At 41.8% G+C, this 20083-nt stretch overlaps 2 long non-coding RNA genes across 5 annotated transcripts; both read right to left on the reverse strand.

Annotated features, from left to right (window-relative positions):
* Positions 1-285: 285 nt before the first annotated feature.
* On the reverse strand, positions 286-2346 carry LOC127321002 (uncharacterized). Of its 3 annotated transcripts, XR_011747568.1 has the most exons (4): positions 1486-2346; positions 1195-1391; positions 431-511; positions 286-353 (listed from the first exon to the last, which is right to left on the reverse strand). It is a non-coding gene; the product is annotated as an uncharacterized lncRNA (long non-coding RNA). The 3 variants fall into 3 exon arrangements; XR_011747566.1 differs by having other exon boundaries at positions 431-1391; XR_011747567.1 differs by having other exon boundaries at positions 291-363; positions 431-1391.
* Positions 2347-15815: 13469 nt separating this feature from the next.
* LOC127321017 (uncharacterized) lies at positions 15816-19293 on the reverse strand. 2 transcript variants are annotated; one of them, XR_007863791.2, is made up of 4 exons: positions 18748-19293; positions 17509-17553; positions 17237-17413; positions 15816-16184 (listed from the first exon to the last, which is right to left on the reverse strand). It is a non-coding gene; the product is annotated as an uncharacterized lncRNA (long non-coding RNA). The 2 variants fall into 2 exon arrangements; XR_007863786.2 differs by having other exon boundaries at positions 15816-16151; positions 18748-19288.
* Between the last annotated feature and the right edge of the window lie 790 nt (positions 19294-20083).

Below are 20083 nucleotides of genomic sequence, written 5' to 3' on the forward strand. Positions count from 1 at the left end.
ATTGTAAAATGCAATATAATGTGCAGCCTTCAAAGTCACAGAGATAATATTCTCAATTTCTCATTAGTTTCAGAACAGAAAGAATAACCAGCCTTCAAAGATTGATACCAGCTCGATGCAGTTTGGCTACTCGTCCGTTGTGGGTAAAGGGAGAGGCGTGCCCATGTGAGCTGACCAGGCAACATATTGAGCTAGATCCTATAAGAAATAGAGGAGCTGATATAAGAACATTAGCATCTAGCATACAAAGAAAATACATGAGCTGAGTGAGAAACAATACCTTGTCTGCCTGCACCTTGTTTTGTTGTCTGGATTTCAGTGCCGAACTGCAGCAACCATGTCATCCCCTTGAACTTCAGAAACCTTAATCAGCCAGATGAACATATGAATAACAAATAAAACACCATCACAATCTAAGATCTGATATTACCAGAGGGAGCTTGTGCAAGTCCAAGAAGAAAACCGGGCAGCCTGGATTTCAGTACCGATCTGCAGCAGCCTTCTAATATTCCTAGAGAAGGAATAATTAGGACTTGGGAGCTGAAGTATAATATAAAGATAATTAACTGTAATATCTTCTGAGTAAAGTGTTAAACTAACTCCCCTTGATTCATTAGATATCGGCATGCTTCTAGGCTAAACAAGTACATGGCAAATACCTTATTTGTCTTTCCCATACTTATACAAGTGAAGTTAAAAACTATTACACATGAATAAGACAAAAATATTGCACAACTTATGACTCCATGTATGCTAGAATTCATGTATCCACATAATGTAACCCCAATAAATTGTATCTGCATGGACAAAATGCATAGAGATTGCCGGAAAATAATTTATTTTCATGGCAAACAAACAATGTGATAGAAACTCAGTCAGCCTAATTGCATTGTGTACAAGAAAAGGGAGATCTCTATAGGGAACCAGAACACGTACTACTGCTTCTCTATCAAGGGCGCTACAGCGGAAAAGAATAGGGCTGGACCAAATTATATATTATATAAAAGCATCTCTTCTCCAATTCCAATGCCAAACACAATGATGCTACATACCTAATCGCACAATATTTTTTACTTTGGTTCTTCCAAACTGTAACATAACAAGTTATGGAGAGCCAAACCGCACTACTCCTATTTTCTTTGAAAAAAGAAACTACTCGTAATTTGACACATGTTCTGGCCTGGTGGTTCTTACCATCATTTATTTCTTCCTTCACCAGGAGCTACAGGCTAAAATCAAAGGCTCAAAAGGTTTAACAAATTAACAAACGAACCTTTACATTTTAGCAAAGCAGATTGCAAAATCATAAAGCTTTCATTTTAGTAAACAATGCATTTAATCCCAAACTTGTACCGCTCCTTTTGCATCTGCATTGTTGACCAAACAAAAATCTGAACAAGTAACATTAAGAACACAACACCAACTGAGCATAAATCATGAATTCCTTAGGAAAATCAAAGAATTGACGGGAGGGAGCAGATGTACCTCGGGACGTGTATCTCCAGGGAGGAGATGATGGAGCACCAAGTTCTCACAATTAATCTACAACAATCATGAAGAGTTGCTTTTTTATTAGCAAGCTCACATCAAGAATTAAAAATTAAACAACTATATATATATTAGTAAGCTCACAACACCTTACAATATCAAGGATTTTTTACATGCTGCAATGTAAAGAGCAAGACCACATATGCTATCATGCATCAGAAACTGTGAATTATTTTTGTTCCCAGAACAACCAACATATATTAAAGGGGAACAGGGCCTTTTGTGCTCATCACCCACCAAAAAAGTTACTGGGGTCCTTTTATGTGAGCCTAAACCAATCAACAACAATATGTACATGGAGAGAGAGATGGGGATAAGGTATGTGCCATAACGAGCAAAAGTAATTACCAGCATGGTTTTGGGGTCATGTACTCATGTCCTGCATCTATCTGTAAGGAACTGAAAAAACAAAGAAGAAACCACAAAACTGACATGTCAGATCTAATAATCTAGAAATAAAGAAAAGAAAAGAGATGGTGCTAGGAGCCTATGAACTGTGGCCAGTGCATAGCCACAGAGAAAGGTACCGTCGACCACCATCGTCGACCTCGTGCTCAGCCTGGAGCTCACCCCGGCGGTTGGATCCGAGGTTGGGCCGTCCTCGTCGGGTGCAGAGGCAGGGGAGGACGAGGCGGAGGAGGCGCCGTTAACGGAGATCCCGAGCCCCATCGGCGCGGAGATGTGGCGGCGCGCCGCTGCCTGCGCCCGTGCGCTCGCGTGCATCGCCTCCTCCAGCCTACCACCGCGACCGTCCCCGAACAGCTCCATCCGGGGAGAGGCAGCGCAAGGCGGTACGCCACCGCGGCGCGCGACCTGCTGTTGCTCGCCTCCACGAGCTCCTCCTGCTGCGGCTCTGCTGTGACTTGGGAAGGAGGAGATGTGGGGATTGGGGAGGAGAGGGCTCGTGCGGGGGATTGGGCAGGAGAGGGAGGCGACTGATTGGGTGTGTGCCTCGCGCGATCTAGGTTTTACTGCTTCCCGTGGGGGCGTGAATGAAAGTGACCCAAAACGAGCAGCGTCTCTGCCTCTGTCTGCCGGCCCCGCAAGAGCTCGGCCCTAGATGTCATTGACCCATTCAGAGAAGACACATGTGTAAAAGGGAATCACTGCATCTAACGGCTGCCGTGAAAAGTGGGGCTGGGAACTTACTGTGCGGACGGGATTGGACGACCCAGATCAATGTGCCCCTTTGGATGGCCTGGTTGGCCGGGTACTCTTGCAACCTTTATAGGAGGAATACTTAATTCTATCCATATCCATCTTTTCAAGTGTTCTTTTAAAATCGGTGATCATGCCAAGCCTATCATGCTTACTAAAAACTTTTCTAGCTTCTTTAGCTATATCCGCAAATTCTCGCACTAAGACCTTTAAAACAAAATCTCTCTTCTCTCCCCTCTCCATATCAGAAAGTGTAAGAAACATGTGTTGTATCATGGGGTTGAGACTAATAAATCTAGCTTCCATCATGCGTACCAAACAAACAGAGGCATCTTCATAAGTAGGGACAGCTTTTGCAAGAGGTATATCTTTAAGATCTTCATGCATACTAACGTGGGTGAAAAATTCTTCTATATTGTCTCTTCCAATTATAGACCCTTGTCCCACAGGTATATCTTTTACAGTGAAATTAAAAGGAAACATGTTGAAATAAGTAAAGCAAATGCAAGTAACTAATTTTTTGTGTTTTTGATATAGCAAACAAGATAGTAAATAAAGTAAACTAGCAACTAATTTTTTTGTATTTTGATATAATGCAGCAAACAAAGTACTAAATAAAACAAAGCAAGACAAAAACAAAGTAAAGAGATTGGAAGTGGAGACTCCCCTTGCAGCGTGTCTTGATCTCCCCGGCAACGGCGCCAGAAATTTAGCTTGACACGCGTACAGCACGCGACCGTTGGGAACCCCAAGTGGAAGGTGTGATGCGTACAGCAGTAAGTTTCCCTCAGTTAGAAACCAAGGTTTATCGAACCAGTAGGAGTCAAGAAGCACGGTGAAGGTTGATGGCGGCGAGATGTAGTGCGGCGCAACACCAGGGATTCCGGCGCCAACGTGGAACCTGCACAACACAACCAAAGTACTTTGCCCCAACGAAACAGTGAGGTTGTCAATCTCACCGGCTTGCTGTAACAAAGGATTAGATGTATAGTGTGGATGATGATTGTTTGCAGAAAACAGTAGAACAAGTATTGCAGTAGATTGTATCGATGTAAAAGAATAGGACCGGGGTCCACAGTTCACTAGAGGTATCTCTCCCATAAGATTAATAGCATGTTGGGTGAACAAATTACAGTTGGGCAATTGACAAATAGAGAGGGCATGACAATGCACATACATGATATAATGAGTATTGTGAGATTTAATTGGGCATTACGACAAAGTACATAGACCGCTATCCAGCATGCATCTATGCCTAAAAAGTCCACCTTCAGGTTATCATCCGAACCCCTTCTAGTATTAAGTTGCAAACAACAGACAATTGCATTAAGTATGGTGCGTAATGTAATCAATAACTACATCCTCGGACATAGCATCAATGTTTTATCCCTAGTGGCAACAGCACATCCACAACCTTAGAACTTTCTGTCACTGTCCCAGATTTAATGGAGGCATGAACCCACTATCGACCATAAATACTCTCTCTTGGAGTTAAGAGTAAAAACTTGGCCAGAGCCTCTACTAATAACGGAGAGCATGCAAGATCATAAACAACACATAGGTAATAGATTGATAATCAACATAGCATAGTATTCTCTATCCATCGGATCTCAACAAACACAACATATAGCATTACAGATAGATGATCTTGATCATGTTAGGCAGCTCACAAGACCCGACAATGAAGCATAATGAGGAGAAGACAACCATCTAGCTACTGCTATGGACCCATAGTCCAGGGGTGAACTACTCACACATCACTCCGGAGGCGACCATGGCGGTGTAGAGTCCTCCGGGAGATGAATCCCCTCTCCGGCAGGGTGCCGGAGGCGATCTCCTGAATCCCCCGAGATGGGATTGGCGGCGGCGGCATCTCTGGAAGGTTTTCCGTATCGTGGCTCTCGGTACTGGGGGTTTCGCGACGAAGACTATATGTAGGCGGAAGGGCAGAGTCGGGAGAGTCACGGGGGCCCCACACGCTAGGGCCACGCGGGCCCCCCTGGGCCGCGCCGCCCTAGTGTGGCGGCGCCCCGTGGCCCCACTTCGTCTTCCCTTCGTTCTTCTGGAAGCTTCGTGGCAAAATAGGCCCCTAGGCGTTGATTTCGTCCAATTCCGAGAATATTTCCTTATTAGGATTTCTGAAACCAAAAATAGCAGAAAACAACAACTGGCTCTTCGGCATCTCGTTAATAGGTCAGTGCCGGAAAATGCATAAGTATGACATAAAGTATGCATAAAACATGTAGATATCATCAATAATGTGGCATGGAACATAAGAAATTATCGATACGTCGGAGACGTATCAGCATCCCCAAGCTTAGTTCCTGCTCGTCCCGAGCAGGTACACGATAACAAAGATAATTTCTGGAGTGACATGCCATCATAATCTTGATCATACTATTGTAAGCATATGTAATGAATGCAGCGATCAAAACAATGTAAATGACATGAGTAAACAAATGAATCATAAAACAAAGACTTGGCCAGAGCCTCTACTAATAACAGAGAGCATGCAAGATCATAAACAACACATAGATGATAGATTTATAATCAACATAACATAGCATTCAATATTCATCGGATCCCAACAAACGCAACATGTAGCATTACAAATAGATGATCTTGATCATGTTAGGCAGCTCACAAGATCGAATAATGATAGCACAATTAGGAGAAGACAACCATCTAGCTACTGCTATGGACCCATAGTCCAGGGGTGAACTACTCACACATCAATCCGGAGGCGACCATGGCGGTGAAGAGTCCTCCGGGAGATGATTCCCCTCTCCGGCAGGGTGCCGGAGGCGATCTCCTGAATCCCCCGAGATGGGATTGGCGGCGGCGGCATCTCTGGAAGGTTTTCCGTATCGTGGCTCTCGGTTCTGGAGTTATTATCGACGAAGGCTTCTTATAGGCGAAGAGGTAGGTTTAGGGGCGACGCGAGGAGCCCACACAACAGGGCCGCGCGGCCAGGACCTGGGCCGCACCGCCCTGGCGTGTCGCCGCCTCGTCGCCCCACTTTGTTTCCCTTTCGGACTTCTGCAAGCTTCGTGGAAAAATAAGATACTGGACGTTGATTTCGTCCAATTCCGAGAATATTTCCTTACTAGGATTTCTGAAACCAAAAACAGCAGAAAACAACAACTGGCTCTTCGGCATCTTATTAATACGTTAGTGCCGGAAAATGCATAAAAATGACATAAAGTATGTATAAAACATGTGTGTATCATCATAAAACAAGCATGGAACATAAGAAATTATCGATACGTTGGAGACGTATCACCCTAGTGACAAGCATTAAGCATAACAAGTTGCAACAATATCATAGAGGTACCAATTACGGACACTAGGCACTATGCCCTAATAATCTTATGCTATTACATGACCAATCTCATCCAATCCCTACCATCCCCTTCAGCCTACATCGGGGGAATTACTCACACATGGATGGGGGAAACATGGCTGGTCGATGGAGAGGCATCGGTGGTGATGATGGCGATGATATCCTCCAATTCCCCGTCCCGGCGGAGTGCCTGAACGGAGTTTCTGGTCCCGAGATGGAGTTTCGCGATGGCGGCGGTGTTCTGGATGTCTTTTGGCGATTTCGTCTAACCCCCGTGCGTTTTTAGGTTGAAGTCTTTAAGTAGTCGAGAGGGGGGCACCTGGGGCTGCCCGAGGCGTCACCACCATAGGGCGGCGTGGCCCAGGGGCCCACCGCGCCGCCTTATGGGGTTGGCGCCTCGTGGCCCCCCTCCTTCTGGTCTTCTGGCTCTGTCCCTCTTCTATGAAAATAGGCCCATTGGAATTAATCCCGGGGATTTTCCTGAAAGTTGAGTTTCTGCACAAAAACGAGACACTAGGGCAATTCTGCTGAAAACAACGTTAGTCCGTGTTAGTTGTATCCAAAATACACAAATTAGAGGCAAAACAATAGCAAAAGTGTTCGGGAAAGTAGATACGTTTTGGACGTATCAACTCCCCCCAAGCTTAGCTTATTGCTTGTCCTCAAGCAATTCAGTTAACAACTGAGTGTGATAAAAGAACTTTCACGAACACATTTGTTCATATGATATAAATATTCTCATGATATGGGTAAGTACTTAAGCAATTCATAATAAGATACATGCAAATAAAGTCATCTAATAGCTATGTCAATCATAGAAAAGGTACCAACAAATTAATAATAAGCATCACGAATCATGTCTATCAGCAAGATTGCAATGTTCATAAAAAGATATGATAAAGTGGTATCTCGCTTGCCCGTATTTGTACAGCAAAACATAAATGCTCGGGCACCTTTGAAGTTCATGGAAAGACTGGAAGTAGGGATTCTCAAAGATAAAAGCATCAAAGTTATACCACAGTTAATCACATTTTGGGACAAGCATATTATACTAAGAATGACAGTTGTGCTCTCAAGAAAGTGCTCAAAGAAAGGATGGTGACTCAATGTAAAAGTAAAAGATTGACCCTTCGCAGAGGGAAGCAGGGATTAACATGCGCTAGAGCTTTTTATTTTTAAAACATGAGTAAAATTATTTTGAGAGGTGTTTGTTGTTGTCAACAAATGGTAGTGGGCACTCCAACTACCTCGTCAACCAGACTTTCAAGAGCGGCTCCCATGAAGGACGTTATATCTACCAGCAAGGTAGATCATCTCTCTTCTCTTTTGTTTACACACGTACTTTAGTTTTATTATGGATGACACTCCCCCCAACCTTTGCTTACACAAGCCATGGCTAACCGAATCCTCGGGTGCCTTCCAACATTCACATACCATGGAGGAGTGTCTATTTGCAAATTAAGTTGCTTACTGATAAATCAGGGCAAAACATGTGAAGAGAATTATTGATGAAAGTTAATTAATTGGGGCTGGGAACCCCGTTGCCAGCTCTTTTTGCAAAATTATTGGATAAGCGGATGTGCCACTAGTCCATTGATGAAAGTCTGTCAGGAGTAAATGACAAGGTCGAAAGATAAACACCACATATTTCCTCATGAGCTATAAAACATCAACACAAATTGAGAAGTATTTTGAAGGTTTAAAGGTAGCACATGAGAATTTACTTGGAATGGTTTGAAATGCCATGCATAGGTATTTATGGTGGACACTCTGGAATAATTTGGTTTTCAGGGGTTTGGAAGCACGAGCAGCGTTTTCGCTCAGTACAAGTGAAGGCTAGCAATAGACTGGGAAGCGACAATCAAGAGAGCAGTAACTGTCATAATCATGCTTGCGACAAAATAAATTAACGGAGGCATAAACGTGATACAAGAACTTTGAGGCAAGGTAAATCATCGAGGCTTAATTGACTTTTGTTCAGTCATATGCATGCGTGAGCATGTGCCAAGTCGATTCAAGTGAATTATTTAGAGGAGGATACCATAATGTCATACCTATTTATGAATAAAACAATGCAAGCAAATATTTATGACATGCTACTCATATTAATAAATTGGAGCTAAACATGAGAGATCATGAACTACTAGACTTTCTTAAATGACATAAACCTCACATGAACCAACTAATCATGCTCACACGGATGAGTATATGTACAAAAATGAAAACAAATAGAGTTCATACCAGCCTCTCACCACAGTCGAATTGTCGTAGATCGTCATTATTGCCTTTCACTTGTGTAGCTTGAATAATATGGAATGAAAACCAAGCTCCAGCCACCGAAGACCGCTGAACTCCATAATGAACTTTACAAAACCAAAGAAGAACAACAAATATTTTTGGTGTTTTTGAATTGGAAACGAGAACAAAAAGAAAACAAGCAAACAAAGCAAAATCTTTTTGGATTTTCTTATAGCAAACCAACGATAGCAAATAAAGCAAAATAGGAGCAAGAAACCAAAATAAACAAATGGTAAAGAGAAACAACATAAATATTTTTGGTCGTTTTGTGTTTTAGGAAAGAAACAAAGCAAAAACAAGAAAATGAAAACTAAAAGAGTCACATAAACACAAAGCAGCAGAAATTCGTCAAACTTGACAGCAGTACAATAATCGATTTTTAAGAAAATCTTGCGCTGCTCAGCTCGAAAAGTGTTCAACCAATGAAAGTTAGATAATAACTTGGGGAACATGTACAAAAATTGGCTTCGCAAAATAACGTTCTGGATGTTTTTGAGAATTTTTTTGGTATCAGTCCAGAATCTGTTTTCAATCAGCACTTCCCCAAATATCATCTCCCTCTTATTAGAAAACCACTTTAAGAAGCTAAACAAGTATGTACAAGTATCCAGCAATTATAATATGCAATGAATGAGTGATGACGGTATACCTCCCCCCAAGCTTAGGCTTTTGGCCTAAGTGGAGATCAACCCCAGCGAGGGTAAGGGTTCCACGCCGGTGGATCATACATGGTGTGGTCATAATAAGGTCCCTGTGCAGAAGAAAAGGGTGAAGGCTCCACATGCCCAAAATGTTGATGCGAAGAGCTTGCTGCATTGGATGACAAGTCGAGGTGTTCCTCGGCCTCCTCCGTGCCGTCCCCTGCATGATGGCCATCCCCCTCTATGTATGCATTCAGTTCATCTTCCGTGACTGACCAATCTTTCCTGGAATCAAGGTTAAACAAAACAGGTGCAGGCAATCCTACTAGCCTTTCAGTTTTCTTAGTTGTTCTCCAAGTTTTCTTGTAAAATGTTATCTTGTAAGACAGGTTACTCAAATTAGACATATCAGAAACAAAGTCATGTTTAATCATGGAGACAATGTCAAGTTTCTCCATGGAGAGCTGAATATCAAGATGGTGAGGTTCTACACCATGCATAGCTAATAAACGAGAGGCAATGAGACCTCCACAAATTCCTCCCTTCTCACGGTTAGTAGCAAGTCTATAGGCTATCAAAACACCCAAATTATAAGTCCTATCACCTTGCAGTGCAGCAGCTAGGAAAGCCAAATCCTGGATAGATAACTTATTTGTATTCTTTCTAGCAAGAACGCACTTGGTGATGAAATAAGAAAAGTAGCGAATAGCTGGGAGTTGAATACTACTGATTTTACCACTATCATCTGAGAAGCTTCTCCCATGACAAATCATCTTGTATAGACTCAAGAGCTCCTGCGGCAGTCCCCTAACCTTCTCGCATGATCCCCATTGTGGCACTCTAATTGCTGCACAAAAATCATCAAAAGGCAAGTTGACAGTTTTATTATAAATTTTGTATCAAACCATGGGGTTAGTTTGGGACCAATTGAATTCAAAATCCTGCACCACTGACATGGTTAGTTTTGCATATTGACAAGGTTCACCAACAACAAAACCTTCCAACCCTGCATTGGAAATCAGATTTTGAACATCTTGCAAGATTCCCGCACTACTCATAAAATCAGTGCATGGGTAGTAAGAGGGGTATACTCCCTATTCGCGGTGAACTCTCATAACTTGTTGCACCTCCAATTCTTGTTGGTTTAGTTGGTGCCTATTCCACTCCATTTTCTGAAATTTTTCAACAAACATTAAAAAGGTTGATTTGGAGACATATAATTGAGGGAAACTACTATAGGAACTTGGTAGAGTACTAAACATGCATCAAAACTAATTTTTATAACTTAGAACAAGCATGCAATCTCACTTAACATGTTACCCACAATAGCAAAATATTCAAGATATACTCAACCAAACAAAATTCTATTTGGATAATCGGAGGAGTCACATATCGGAGAGCAAATGTGCCAAATTTCAGACAGAAATCTAGACTGAGCAAAGAGATCGAGAAATCCTGAGCTCTTGAGCAAAAACGCGAGTGAGAGAAAGTTGGTACGAGTTTTTTCGGGAGAGAGAGTAGAATGGGAGGAAGAGATGGCTTAGTGGGGCAAGGAGGGGCCCACACCATAGGGTGGCGCACCCCCCTCCTTGGCCGCGCCGGCACATGGGGGGCATCCCTGGGGTGCCCCACTGGTCAGCCCCAGGTGCTCCCAGGTAGCTCTTCGAAAAATAAGACCAACGGTATAATTTTTGTAAATTTTTGAAAACTTTGAAAATTCACATTTCTGGGTGTTAAAATTATTATTACTGGGCAGAAAAAAAGATTTTGAAATCTCTAAACAATTAAAGCATCTTGCAAAACAAGTAGTGCTACAGCGAGTAAAACAAGTGGAGGAAGAAAGAAATGTTGTTTAGTTCCTCTATGCATATAAAATGTATTTGTTAACAAGGTTGATCAAGTCTTGCCACCAAATAAATTTTACATAACATAAGAAGAAATAAACCTCAAATCAATCATGTTACCTTGTATTGTATTGATATGGATCCAATCATAATATTTTGATATCCTTGTTTAGGCTCATATATAGGACAATCAATAACTCCCACTTTGATAGTTCTCACATTAGAAATTGTATTAACTCCACATACTTTATCAATCCTCTTGGGAAAATAAACAGTATGCTCCTTGTCATGAACATTGAAAGTTATTTTTCCTTTATTGCAATCAATAACAGCCCCTGCAGTGTTAAGAAAAGGTCTCCCAAGAATAATAGACATATTATCATCTTCAGGCACTTCCAACACAACAAAATCAGTTAATATTAAGCAATTATTAGTAACTTGAACAAGAACATCCTCACATATACCAACATGAATAGCAGTAGATTTATCAGCCATTTGCAAAGATATATCAGTTGGTATCAACTTATCTAAATAAAGTCTTTTATAAAGAGAAAAAGGCATAACACTAACACCTGCTCCCAAATCACATAGAGAAGTTCTAACATAATTATTCTTGATGGAATAAGGAATAGTCGGTATACCTGGGTCGCCCAGCTTCTTTGGAACTTTGCCATTGAAAGAGTAATTAGCAAGCATAGTGGAAATCTCCTCATTAGGAATTTTCCTTTTATTAGAGACAATATCTTTCATATACTTTGAATAAGGAGGCAATTTAATAGCATCAGTCAAAGGGATTTGCAAGAACAAAGGTTTCATCCAATCACAAAATTTATTATAGTGTTCTTCTTCCTTTGATTTTAGTTTCTTAGCAGGAAAAGGCATTTGCTTTTGAACCCAAGGTTCTCTTTCATTACCATGTTTCTTCGCAATAAAATCTTCTTTAGTATACTTTTTATTTTTAGCCTGCTTTTCAGGTTCATCTTCAACCTCTTCTTTATCAGAAGCATCATTCTTATCATTATCTTTATCATGTTCATTACCACTTTCAGTTTCAGCATCAGAAATAGAAATACTATTAGGATCATTAACAGGTTCAGAGGATTCTACAACTGTTTTATGTTTCTTCTTCTTTTTCTTAGAAGGAGCACTAGGTTCAGTTCGTTGAGAATCTTGTTCAACTCTTTTGGGATGCCCTTCAGGATATAGAGGATCCTGAGTAGAAACACCGCCTCTAGTTGTTACTTCATAAGCATGTTTTTTTAGAACTATTTTTAACAAGTCATTTTGCACTTTAGTGAGTTGATCAATTTGAGTTTGAACCATATGAAAATGTTTAACAAGCATCTTAACATCATTGGAGGTTCTCTCCACAATATCATGCAATTTACTAATAGCTTGAGAATTTTCCATTAAATGATTCTCTACTCTCATATTAAAATTTTCTTGCTTAACAATATAATTATCAAACTCATCTAAGCATTGTGCAGAAGGTTTTGAATACGGAATATCTTCCCTAGTAAAGCGTTGAAGAGAGTGTACCTCAATCATGGATGAAGGGGGAGTTATCTTACATAAATCTTCTATGGGAGGTAAATTCTTCACATCTTCAGATTTAATACCTTTCTCCTTAAGAGATTTCTTGGCTTCCTTCATATCTTCATCATTTAATTTAATCAAACCCCTCTTCTTCAATATTGGCGTTGGAGTTGGTTCAGGTGTAGTCCAATCATCATGATTTCGGCCTATTCTAGCCAATAATTCTTTAGCTTCGTCCGGAGTTCGTTTCCTGAAAACACAACCAGCACAACTATCCAAGTATGCCCTAGACTCAATGGTTAGTCCACTATAAAATATATCAAGTAAATCATGCTTTTCTAGATCATGTCCAGGTCGAGCTCTGATAAGAGAGCAAAATCTTGCCCAAGCTTCAGGCAATTTCTCTCCATCTTCCTGGTCAATACTATAAATTTTCTGCAAAGCAATATGTTGAGCACTAGCAGGAAAGTATTTCCGAAACAAAACATCAAGCAAACCACTTGGGCTATCAATAGAATCAGGAGGCAAACTATTATACCAAGTTTTAGCATCATCCTTTAATGAGAAAGGAAAAAAAATTAGCAACAAAATAAGTACGCTTCTTGATATCATCAGAAAACAAGCTACTCGAAGTTGAAAGCTCAATCATGTGTTCTACAACACTTTATTTTTCAGTACCACAAAAATGTGTTTTCTCAACAATAGATATATGAGATAAATCAAGAGAAAAATCATAATCCTTATCCTTAATGTTTATAGGAGATGTGGAAAATTTAGGATCAGGAGACAGTTTATATCTAACAGTATGTTATGCAAGAAGCTTTTTAATTTTACTTGCATCAGTAGTAGCATTGCATTTAACAATAAAATCATCATCAAGTTCCACATAATCTTCATCAAGATCATCACTAGAGTATTCAACAGACTCGGGTGAATTAATAGGTGTAACAACATTTTCATTAGGAGTTTCAGTATTTTCAATTTGTCTAGACCTAGCAATTGTAGCATCTAGAAAAGAGCCTAATGAACCACTATCATCAAGCACAACAGAAGCATCATCAAAATTATGAGAATTTTCAGATTCAGCAGAAGTAACAGCATGTGAAGCTTGTGGTGGTGAAACAAGTTGACTTATCACAGACGGTGAATCAAGAGCAGCAGAGGTACTCAGAGTTGTACCTTTTCTTGTAGTGGATGGTAATATGGCGACTTTAGTATCACGAGGTTTACCCATGATGGAGAATTTGCAGCGAACAATATCAATCCAAGTGAACTTGCAAATAAAGCTATGCTCCCCGGCAACGGCGCCAGAAAATAGTCTTGATGACCCACAAGTATAGGGGATCGCAACAGTCTTCGAGCCAAAGAATATTTGTAAGCCTTAACAGCGGAGTTGTCAATTCAGCTGCACCTGGAAACAGACTTGCTCGCAAGAGTTTATCAGTAACAACAGTTTTATAGCAGTAGCAGTAGTGAAATATAAGCAGCAGTGTAACAAAGACAGCAGTAGTGATTATAGTAAACAACAGGATTAAAATACTGTAGGCACAGGGATGGATGAACGGGCGTTGCATGGATGAGAGAAACTCATGTAACAATCAAGGTAGGGCATTTGCAGATTGTAATAAAACGGTATCCAAGTACTAAACAATCCATAGGCATGTGTTCCATATTTAGTCGTACGTGCTCGCAATGAGAAACTTGCACAACATCTTTTGTCCTACCATCCGGTGGCAGCCGGGCCTCTAGGGAATCTACTGGAAATTAAGGTACTCCTTTTAATAGAGCACCGGAGCAAAGCATTAACACTACGTGAACACATGTGATCCTCATATCACCGCCTTCCCCTTCGGTTGTCCCAATTTCTGTCACTTTGGGGCCTCGGGTTCCGGACAACAATACGTGTATACAACTTGCAGGTAAGATCATAAAACAATGAATATCATCATGAATTGATAACATGTTCAGATCTGAGATCATGGCACTCAGGTCCTAGTGACAAGCATTAAGCATAACAAGTTGCAACAATATCATAGAAGTACCAATTACGGACACTAGGCACTATGCCCTAACAATCTTATGCTATTACATGACCAATCTCATCCAATCCCTATCATCCCCTTCAGCCTACAGCGGGGGAATTACTCACACATGGATGGGGAAACATGGCTGGTCGATGGAGAGGCGTCGGTGGTGATGATGGCGATGATCTCCTCCAATTCCCCGTCCCGGCGGAGTGCCAGAACGGAGTTTCTGGTCCCGAGGCGGAGTTTCGCGATGGCGGCGGTGTTCTGGATGTCTTCTGGCGATTTCGTCTAACCCCCGTGCGTTTTTAGGTCGAAGCCTTTAAGTAGTCGAGAGGGGGGCACCTGGGGCTGCCCGAGGCATCGCCACCATAGGTCGGCGCGGCCCAGGGGGCCACCGCGCCGCCTTATGGGGTTGGTGCCTCGTGGCCCCCCTCCTTCTGGTCTTCTGGCTCCGTCCCTCTTCTATGAAAATAGGCCCATTGGAATTAATCCCGGGGATTTTCCTGAAAGTTGAGTTTCTGCACAAAAACAAGACACCAGGGCAATTCTGCTGAAAACAGCGTTAGTCCGTGTTAGTTGTATCCAAAATACACAAATTAGAGGCAAAACAATAGCAAAAGTGTTCGGGAAAGTAGATACGTTTTGGACGTATCATCCGACGATGAAGATCTAGTCGACGACGAGCTAGCGGTGAAGGGGCCAGCGGTGAAAACCACGCCTTGACATAGTTCTTGGCGGATGATGGTGGCGGCTATTGGCGTCGTTCCCTTGCGAAAGCATCGTCTTCGTTGGCCTCTCCGTTTTCTCTTGCCGAGTTGGGGACTCGCGGCTGTCGGTGAAAACCATGCCACGATTCCACTACAACAAATGTGTTGACTCACGACCCTCTATTTTCGTCACTGAATCGTCACTACATTTAATATATGACGTTTTTATGACAAAAAATGGATCTTCAAAAACGGAGCGTCAGAAATCAACCAACGTGACCTTCTACTTGGAATCGTCATGATCGTCCATGACGATATTGCATCGTCATAACATTTGTGACGATCTAATATCGTCACCGAGGATCAGGCCATGCCACATCAGATCCTACGTGGCCAAGCTGACCTGGCAAAATTATGACGAAATCAAATGGTCCTAAATCAAATACAGCCCAGCCCATTTCAGTGGTCTACATGGGCCAAACCCAATAATTCCGGCCTTTATTTCCAATGCGTTGGGCCTTTTATGGCCGTATTCTTCATTGGGTCTAAGCGTTTTTACAATTGATTTCTTTTTTGGGCTTTGGCCTTTTCGGTCCATTTCATTTTCTTATTTTAAGTTTGTCCGGTTTTTGGACGTGGCCTTTTAACGGGTTGGTCCCAGACCTCGTTGAAGTTCAGCACTGTTAAAACCAAATACACATCGAGAACAAACATAAGATAACAATATTTTTCTTGCACTTCCTTTTAGCAGATATATACAGATGAAATAGCAGATAACATCTAACTTATAATCTCACTGAATTACACAACACCATGAACATGACAGCCAAGTTCACAGTTTCACATGACACGTTACATAGCAAAGAAGTACTACAAGTGATGCAAGTTTGTAACATCTCCCATGTATTGTTCACATAACCTTTACCTGCTAGCATTTTCCCAAGTGAGCAAACCTCATCCATCTTCTGCCTTCTTCAATAGCATAGGGTACTCATTATCACGTGGGGCTTGTGCAGTTGGTACTCCTAATAACATCATTGGTTGTTGTGCTGTAGCAACATATGCAAATGGGATCAGCAAGCCTACACATGCAAGGATGGACCATTTAAATCAACTAGTTATCTTGAGAAAATTAAGAGATGGGTACTTGTTGCACGGTACATTCACAAACGGGGACATATTGGAACACTGCTGTTTCAAAGGTGTAATGAAATAGACAACTGGAACACTTGTATATAGTTTAACTGAGAGTGCATCAGACAAAGAAAAGCTAAGGGCTTTCATGATTGCTAGAAGATAAGAGAGCAAGGTAAAAGGCTGAAGAGTGTGAGTCAATTATGCACTAAAAACTGGCGCAGATTCCAGAAGAAAATAACAACATATTACCTCCGTTCCAAAATATAAGCCTTTTTAGAAATCCAGTTTAGCTTTCTAAAAAAGCTTATATTTTGGAACAGGGGTAGTACAAAATAAGCATTAGCACATCCACAAAGGAGTAACAACATTATTAGTCATGGAAAAAGCTCAATTTTGAAATCACTTGTAAAGCAAAAATACAACCAGGCAAAATAGAATTGATTGCCAAATTAAGACAGCACCTTGTTATTTATATTTGATATAACTTTACGTTTCTCATCCTCTGTAACAGCAGCTAAGGAGCCCGCTAGTGTTCATGAGGCTGTGATATCAATCTAGAAAATAAGGTAATCAATTATACATGTGACGAGTTGCTGCAAGAGTTTATGAGTGAAGCACTTAAAGATTATAGGAGCAATATAGTGTAATCTTCAGTTAAACAAGAATCTACTGCAAGCATGAATGGTTCTTTAGATCAACTTAAATCTGGTGTTTAAACAACTATTACAGCCAACAAACAGAATAACCTAGTTTATATGACAGTATACAAGTTAAACAACTGTGATGCTACCAACTTAAAAGCTAGGTGTTTAAACAACTATCACAGTCAACAAACATAATAACCTAGTTTATATGACAGTATGCAAGTTAAAAAATGTGGCGCTGATTTATCAGCAAGCTAGCTAGCAATATCCAACCAAAATACAGAATAAACCTGTAGCTTCAGCCATCTTCACGAAAGAAAAATATAGAGCAGCGGGGTGCAATCTGCAGGTACCTTGAGGCTGGTGCCACCTCCACCCTGCCTCCTGCCAGCGTCGGTGAGGAAGTTCGAGATGGAGAGGATCTGGTCGAGCAGACCCCTTAGGCGTGCGATGACAATGAGAACCTTGGTGCTCACAGGTCCTTCACCTCAGGCCCTTGTCATTGGCTCCGTTCATCAGACCGTAGCGCGCTGTCCACAAACACAATTATATGACAGAACATGGAGTAACTTGACACAAAAATCCGGCTCTAGTCAGTGATGCGAAGAGGCACGAATGCACTGACCTGGAGTCACCGCCATAGGAGCTCACTTCCCCTTCAACTTGCAACCTACACCACAGATCAAAATAACCAGAAACAACAGAGCATAAACCACAGCAGCATAGATAACCACTGAACCCAAATAGCATACAAATGTGTTCAATATGCAGTGATAGAATTTCCTATTGAGAGGCCAGAACCTACATCAAATAAAAAAATCACTTCAAAAGTACTAATTTAATCTTACTACACGTAACTGAGAAGGTAGATTTGCTATCCCTACATTTCACAAGAACATTCGTGTGAATGGAAGGAAGACCTTAAGTTATCAAGTTATACACATTTTGCTATCCCTAGCTTGATTGCTGTCCATACAGTTTACAAACACAATTATCTATTAATTTCAAATATATAAGTCAACAAAAAAATCAAGCAATCTCGTTGTTTAGTATCAATTTAAAATATATCAGTTAACACTATGCTATCTACTCCCTCTGTTCGGATTAAATTGATGTGGGTACCTGGAGAAAGTAGCCTACAGACCTGCGTACCTCACGTCAATTAAACATGAGCACAGGTAGTATAATGTACCCATTTAACTAACATTAACATATAAAAGCAAGCAGGATCCAAAGAAGGAGGAAAAGTACTCTAACAGAGACATACAATTGGGAACAACCGAAGAATAAACTGTACTGCAGTTCTTTCAAAAATGTTACTAATGTTCCTAACCTATCCTGCAGTCCTTAAACTTTGACTAGAATAATCAAAATAACATTCACTGAATCATCACAATGGCAATAATGCTATACCACTCGAGAATTCCTATCAAGTCACACATCGACATGGCTTGAGCTGCATGTGGATACAGACTGGGAACAAAAATATTGCAAGCAGAAGCAGGTCACCATGGCACTAACAGAGATATATGATGCATACATGCATCCATTAATTCTGAAAAAGGAAGACACGGGAGGAAGATAAGACTGAACATCATTTGCATATAATCCCTAGTAACAGCGAAAGGCTAGGTAGAATTGCTTGTTCATGGAAATATATTAATGAAGTCTACCACAACCATAGTTTACTCAGGTTTACACTGTACCACCTCCAATCGTAACAAGACGAGACTGTAAACCTAAGAACGAAACTACATATCCCGCTCTAGATTTTATCCCACCTCAATGAAATCTAGGGCAATGGCAGATCAAGGCAAAGCCAGCAGAAATATGAAGAAAATGAGACCGGGCGGAGGAGACGGACCTGCACCTTATAACGAGGTGGGGTGAGAGCCTGGAGACGAGGAGGGGGCGTAGTAGATGAAGGAGTGGTTGATGTACTCGTTGCAGAGGAATCCGGATAGGACGCGGCCATCTACCGTGAGCCCCGCGTGGTCGCTGACGCGGAAGACCTGCCGCTGGTGAGAAGAGAACTTGCTGGCGGATCCGATCTAGCCGAGATCGGAGACGCCGCGGGTTGCGTCTGCGGCGAGGTCGGAGAAGAACTCCACGGTGGCTGGCCCGACAACGCTAGCGTTGGTGCAGCGCTCGACAGCTAGCTCAAAATCGACGTCTTGCTCTCCAGATCAAACGCGGAGGCCATGGCGGGTTGCGTCTGCGGCTTGGGAGATCGACGGTATTTGGTGAGGATCCGTGGTGGATTGTCTGAAGCAGGGAGGGGAGGGGCATCGGTATGCAGAGAGATGGGTGGCGGCGCACAAAGGGAGGAGGATGGGGGAAAGATCGGCTTTAGGGTTAGCAGTTCGGTCGAAGTTATGTGGACGGATCTGGCATTTTGGACCTCCCGCGCGCGCGGTGATTCCCAAAATTTTCCCTCCACACCCATTTATTTGTTATTCACTTTCGCGCCTCACAACAACAAGAGCAATTGTACTTGGGACTTGGGATCCCCTGTGCCTAGACGAACTCAATGTAGAAATCGATCACAAAAAACTTAACTTGTTTGACGTTTCCGCGTTTCAAGCAAGTAATCCAAATCCAGGCTCACTCCACGTTAGTCAGTAGATGTCTCCATATGTCTAGTTGGACCTCCTCGTCATACATGTTAAGTATGTGAGATGTTGACACGTAAACAACCACATAGGCAGTTGATGATTTGGTTGATAGTCATTTCAATGTATCACACTTTAGATGTAATGATGATTTTAATTTGTCGTAATTGTCTAGAAATAACGTCGTAAACTGTCTGGCTCCGACTATGACGATTTCATTATATGAAATAATGACGTTTTTGACCTAGATCGTCCTAATTTCCTAGGGTTTTGACCCACCCGAACAGCTAACGACCATCCAGTGTGGGATCGTCATAGAATCATGACGATTTTTTTCATGGTCACTGTGAGAAGGTCACAAGTCAACACATTTGTTGTAATGTTCGCGGGCGATGACGGCGTTAAGCATCGCTTCCTTCTTGAAGGCATCGTCGTCACAGTCTGCAACTACTCACTCATGCTGCTCCGGGGGAAACCCTAGATCCGGGTCTCCCGGATCGGATAATGACGGCACTTCCTGCGTCGTTCTACCTCTTGGGGCATCGTTTTTGGAGCAGCGGATGGATGGAGGTGGATCTTGGTGGAGTG

The sequence above is a fragment of the Lolium perenne genome, chromosome 1 (genome assembly GCF_019359855.2).
Source record: "Lolium perenne isolate Kyuss_39 chromosome 1, Kyuss_2.0, whole genome shotgun sequence".
NCBI classification, from domain to species: Eukaryota; Viridiplantae; Streptophyta; class Magnoliopsida; order Poales; family Poaceae; genus Lolium; species Lolium perenne.